This window comes from Equus caballus, chromosome 25, assembly GCF_041296265.1.
Source record: "Equus caballus isolate H_3958 breed thoroughbred chromosome 25, TB-T2T, whole genome shotgun sequence".
NCBI classification, from domain to species: domain Eukaryota; kingdom Metazoa; phylum Chordata; class Mammalia; order Perissodactyla; family Equidae; genus Equus; species Equus caballus.
This window is the reverse complement of record NC_091708.1, coordinates 20,724,813-20,730,831: the sequence shown is the minus strand read 5'-3', so window position 1 is coordinate 20,730,831 and position 6,019 is coordinate 20,724,813. Positions and strand designations below refer to the sequence as shown.

Genomic DNA, 6,019 nt, shown 5'->3' with positions numbered 1-6,019 from the left:
TAATAAATCATATTAACTAGGTCTTGGAAATATCAATGTTTTCAGATTTTCTAGACCAGGTCATCTACGTGCAGTCAAAGTTTCCTCTGATGAAATAGCCAACAGAAGGGCTGTCATTGAGGGAAGTGAGTTGAGCAATAGGTGAGTGAGTGAGGGCAGCGTGGTGACATGGGGGATGAGGGAAGGAGTCCAGTACATGAGTCAGGAATGAGGTAGGGAAGATGGTACTTGTAGGGGCTTCGGTAAGTACTTGGGAGTGAATACATGAATAAACCCCATTCTTTCCAGTTTTTCCCAGGCTTGGGGCGAAGGATTAAGGCTAAAGATCACTTCTTCAAACTGACACACCAAGTTATGGTTGAGCTGTCAGCAGAGGTGACTCAGCGTTGAGTCCGACCGTGAGAGGCTACTCCTGCTTTGTACGTCTAACCTCAGTTCAGGTTGGTCCTGGGGGCAGGGTGAGCTGTGGGGAGGAGGAGGTGTGAGGAGGCAGTTGCATGCTGGATAGGGCTTTTCAGGGCTGTGTTTTTCAGAGCCAGCCCATTTCTGGCAAAAAGTATTACTCTCTAGGCAAGTGTCTGTTTGCTATGTTGATCTAATACAACATTAACTTCTGAAACAGATGCACTCATTTTGCCAATTTTCCAAGCTCAAAACAGGAATGGAGTTAATAAAGTAACAGAGGCATTTTGGATGGTGAAGCTCTGCTTTAAAAATGCCCACATGTGTATAATTTTCCACTTTCTTCCTAAATTCCTATGCCTGGAAGGAGCCTTAGAAATTGAAACCTCTTGTTTACAGTTGAGAAAACTTAGGTCATGAGAAGCACAGGATTTGCTCAAGGCCACATGGCTATCTAGGGAAAAACCAGGATCAGAATCCAAGACCTCAGACTTCCGGAAAGTGCTGTCTTAACCCCATGTCAATCTCTTAATTCATGAATGGATACCATTGAGGGATTTTGACATACTGCTGCAGCATCAGGGAACAATCAGCCTCGCTCCTCCATAGACCACAGCTTTGCCTCAGTGGGTAACTGCAGCCACATAGAATCATGGTCTTTCTTCAAGAGAATTTCAAAAAGGTTTGATGAAGCAGTTAAGAAGGTTTATTATAAGCTGATATTTTATCTTCTATCAACTATTTCAGGCTACTATATTATTTGTCATAATAAGTTCGTTTATTCCCAAGTTCATTCCACAAAGACTTGTGAATGTCTATCGTGGGCCACACCATCTTAGGGACTAGAAGGTGGGTCATGGTGTTAATAAGCCATCCTCCTCCTTGTCCTTAGGGAGCCTTTAGCGTAGTCAAAGATTTGGAAAGCTGTTTTTTTGTTTAAGTCCCACTTTGTTGTTTCTGTCCAAAGTGCCCCGTTGGACTGTCTCTTTCTCCAACTCCGTGCCGTGACACTGCATCTGATAAAACACAGTGCAGAAGAGTGAAACACGTGTTCCCCCCCAATTTAACCCTTCATTAATATTTCCTGGTGAAGCAGCTCTCCTAACTCAGAAAACAAAGCAAGAGGAGGTTGAAAGGCCTTAAATATCAGGAACGTATGGAAACTGCCCTGAGCACGAAAGTGATGTCCTCAAGGCCTCAAATATTGGTCAAGTCAGGACAGAACCAGATTCCTAGGCTCTTCGTTTATTACTCTTTTACAAAAATGGGATCTTCTAGAAATCAGAAAACATTCAAAAGTTTGAAAACACTTCTAAAAACTTAAGTTATTCCTTTACACAGTAGGATAACCTACGGCAGGATCACATCACTTGCCCATGGAGTCTATTTGTTTCTTGCTGTTGGCAAACTGCCCTGTCCAATAGACACTCCACACACTCTTGAATGAACAAGTGAATGAATGACGGTTATGCCCATCAATATAAGGTATTAGCTTACTTTGGTCCCTCACCGACACGTGTGAAGCAGTTTGGAAATTTACTTCACTCATCATGCTCTTAGAACAGCTTTGTGTTGGGTTTTTGAGAATTCTGTTAAATTCCACAGGAAAGGGAGATGAAAGCTATTTCTATGTACTTCTCTCTCCACAGGTGAAGCTCAAAATGAGTTTTTGACGTAGAGTGTCAGGCTGGTCCCCAAGATATTGTAAGACGACCTTCAAACCGACTTTTACTTTCTGAAGAGAGCATAGGAGCTAGGAGTAGTAATGTCTCTTTGTGAACACTGATCAGTCTGGGAGAAACAGGACATTTGAAGGGAATGGAGAAATATGGAAGAAAGGAGAACCGTGTTAGTAAGTATGTAACTATTCACAAGACATTTTCATATCCACTGTCTCATTTTATACTTAGAACAGTTCTGTAGAAGCTATTATTATTCCCATCTCACAGATGAAGACACTGAGGCACAAAGAAGCTAGGAAATGGCAGAGCCAGCACTCAAAGCTAATTCTCCTGGTGTTAGAGCTGGTGCTTTTTCAAGCACCTCACCCCTTCTTTGTAAATGTGGCAATGTCACAGCCACCTGCGGGAAGACAGGCGTTCATTTATGGGCCACGAGGTGGGAGATTTTATGGTAAATCTGTTTTAAAAATGATGGATGCTGTGCATTGGTGCGCATTCCCTATTTTAGTTGACAGCATCACCTTGTGGATGAAAATACATCTGGTGTGTGTTTTTATTTGTAAATATATGTATACTCTGTCGATTAGGGATAATGAGCCAAGCTATTATGCTGTCAATCAGAATTGTTTAGGGGTTGAAACTTCTTTTCCAGAGTTTACTTTTCGGTAATCTAAAGAGTGAGCCAATGATCACATTTAACTGATCAGCGAACAGAACGGAGGCTGCTTTGTCTCTGGCCATCTTGGTTAAAACTTACTGCAATCTTGCTTGCTTAATTAATATCTTTTGAAAAGTGGGAATTAGACTTTATAGTATTTGTGGCTTTGTGGTGAGAGCTAAAAGGGCAAAGTGAAATATAGCAGCTTGGCAGAATCTTATTGTTTAAAACAGAAGGACGATAAGGCCTCAAGTTCGAAGGTCTTGACGTTCTGCCATCCCAGCTTAGGGTGACTTGAAACTCTCTTAAACTCAGTTTCTTTATTTCTAACAAAGGGAGAATAACGTCAAGCTTGTGGAAAGGTCATCGAAGGCCTGGTAACCTGGGCCCTTATTTTTAAGATTTGAAGTGAAAGAGTTCCTGCATTTAATAAGTAGTGAAAATTCCAAGACAATCATCCATCTGAACACAGACAGAATCCACACCCCTCGAGCAAAAATTTAGACACATTTTTGCAGGAATCTTAGCTGGGTTGGGTTCTGCTGCTGCTGCAGTTGTGGGCAGACAAATTGGTTTATAAAAAATATTTTTATCAGCAGTGAAAAATAACAAATACCCTGATTTTTTTCCCCCAAACTGTTCTCAAATGGGCATATAAAGTAACAGCACAACTTAACAGCAAAGTAAGGGCAATTTATCCCAATGTGATAGATTGTTAATAACTACTATACATTTTAATTAATTATTCAATTTACTAACTTGCTAATTATTCATTTGAATGATGATTTGATAGAGAATTTAGCAATCCGCATTACCTTCCACTTGAGGCTCTGATGAAACGTTTCCTGCAGAAATTTTAGTGGAAAAAGTTTTGCTTTTTGTTTTTTTAATTTCCTTTTTTCTTGTAAGAGACAGGCTTATTGGGTAATGCGTGGACAGTCAGAATGGATTATAAATAATGTCTCGTGTTCAGAGAGTCTGAAAAAAGCAGCTCAACGCTCCGCATCAGCCCCTCTGCAGACTGCCAGCTTCCCTCCCCTCGCGCCCTCCCCCAGCCCACCCCTCACAGCTGGAGGTCTTTAGGGCAGACGTTCAGTTTAAATTTCCCGGCTTTTAGTCGGTTTCTGTCAAAGCCGTAGCCACCTTCTCCCACTGACTGTGGCGGCTTTGTTTTTCCTTCCCCCCATTTGCTACTTGTTAGCCTCCGTGTCTTGTGTCGGCACACTTACAGTAGGCAGAGCGCTGATGACAGATGGCGGGGGGGTGCGCTGGGAATTGGGCTGCCGTGGCACGGTGCCAGGGGATATGCCTCGCCGCCGGAATGTGCAGCCCAGAAGCTCCTCCTTGAAGCCTTGTCCGTTTGGTTTGGTTCTGTGGGCGTGTTTGTGTGCGCCTGTGCACACGTGGCATGTTTTGTTGTTGTTGTTGTTGTGGTTGTGGCTGTTTTTGTTGTTGTTTGGGCCAATGACAACAGAGGCCCTGCTGGCTGGCTGCTGCTTTCCACTCTTGGCAGTTTCCAGACTCCCAGACAGGAAATGCTCCCAACAATTGCAGCTGTGAATTGGCCCATTTTTCTGGAAAGAGGATAAAGAAAAGAGTTTTATAAGATCTTTTGCTTTTCTCGCACAAGCAGGGGTGCGTTGAATACAAACAGAGAGATGTAGGGGAGATGGTGGGGGGCGGGGGAAGGCTCCTTTGGAACATGCACAGTGCTGATCCCTGAGCCAGATGTGGGGCTGCCCTAGGTCCTTAGGGGGTTTCAGCAATTTGAACCCTTTTGACAGCCAAGAGAGACTCACTTCCGTTCATTCTTTCAACAAATATTTGAGAGCTTGCTCTGTGACTGGTGGTTTGCTGGGAAGTGAGGATACACCAGGAAAGAAAACAGACAAGGTCTATACCTCATGGAATTAACAATCGGATAGATACACTGCAAGTAAGTGAACATATGTCACAATCACACACTCTTGTTAGTGTTTTCCATGCAGTTTAATAGCCTGCTGTGGTGGAGAATGATGGTGATGATGATGATGACGATGATTTACAACTTTTAATGAGTACTTCTTCTGTGCCAAGCACTGTTCTAAAGGTATTTCTCATTTAATCCTCATAATAACGCTATGAGGTAAATATTATGAAAATGGGTATTTGGGGGAGGTCAGGAAAGGCCTCTCTAAGAAGATGAAATCTCAGTTGAGGTATGAAGGATGCGAAGGAGCCAGAGAGAGGGAACAGCAAGTTCAAATGTCCTGAGGTAGAGAAGAGCTTAAGTGTATTTAAGTTGCTGAGCAAGACCTGTAGGATAGGGTGTAGAAATAAGTTGGTGACACTGGTGGGAATTGGGGATTTTGATATGGTGTGGGATAAACTTGGAGAAGTATATAGGGCCCTTCTCAGGACTATGTCCTGGTAAGGGATATGAGAAAGGGAAGCCATTGTTGAATTTAGAGCTGAAAAGAGACATGACACATTTTTGACAGATTTCTCCGTCTGTACTGGGGAGAATGAAATGGATTGGATCAGACAAGTGTGGAAGTGGGAGGATAGGAAGCTATTACTGGCAAGAAATGATGGTGACACGAATTAGGATGGCAGCAGCGAACATGGAGAAGTAGAAGCATTAGATATCTAGGTTGGAGGTGGACACAGGAGGAGATGCCAATCAACTGAGTTGGGAAGGTGGTGAGGCAAAAGAGTCGTGGCTGGTACCCTGGTTTCTAGCCCTGGCTGCTGGATGGCGGATGGTGCCATTCACTGAGCTGGAAAGGACTGATGACAGGCCAGGGCTTCCTCTCTTAGTACATAGAGGTAGAGTGTACCTCTTTGTATACTAGAAAGGTCAGCGCCCAGAGAGGCAACTTGAGGCCCTGGGAGGAAGAGGAAGTTCCTTCCACTGAGGGGAGAAAGAACCACCATATCACGGCAGGAAATAATTTCCTTACATTTGTGAGGCAACGTTTTACACTTTGGCTTCTGTCCCTTGTCTTATTTGATCTTCACTATAATATTGTGATACAATTATGATTTTCTCAGTTTCACAGAAGGAGAAAATGAGGCCTACAGGAGTGAACTGACTTTTCATGGTCACAGAGCTATAGTACGAGCTATTGCTAATAGTAATTAAAAGTTTGCTTTGTACCAAGCACTCTTCCATACACTTCACATCTGCTGAGTCTTCATTATCAGATAAGGTACATATTACTCTTACCCCATTTTTAGAGGGGAAACTGAGGCATAGAAAGCTTCAATAACTTGTTCAAGGTTATACAGCTAGGAG

The 6,019-nt window shown here is 43.0% G+C and overlaps 1 long non-coding RNA gene across 1 annotated transcript; it reads right to left on the bottom strand.

Moving 5' to 3' along the window:
* Positions 1-1,088: 1,088 nt before the first annotated feature.
* Positions 1,089-4,108, bottom strand: LOC138920739 (uncharacterized). The gene is made up of 2 exons (XR_011432453.1): positions 3,972-4,108; positions 1,089-1,418 (listed from the first exon to the last, which is right to left on the bottom strand). It is a non-coding gene; the product is annotated as an uncharacterized lncRNA (long non-coding RNA).
* Positions 4,109-6,019: the final 1,911 nt, after the last annotated feature.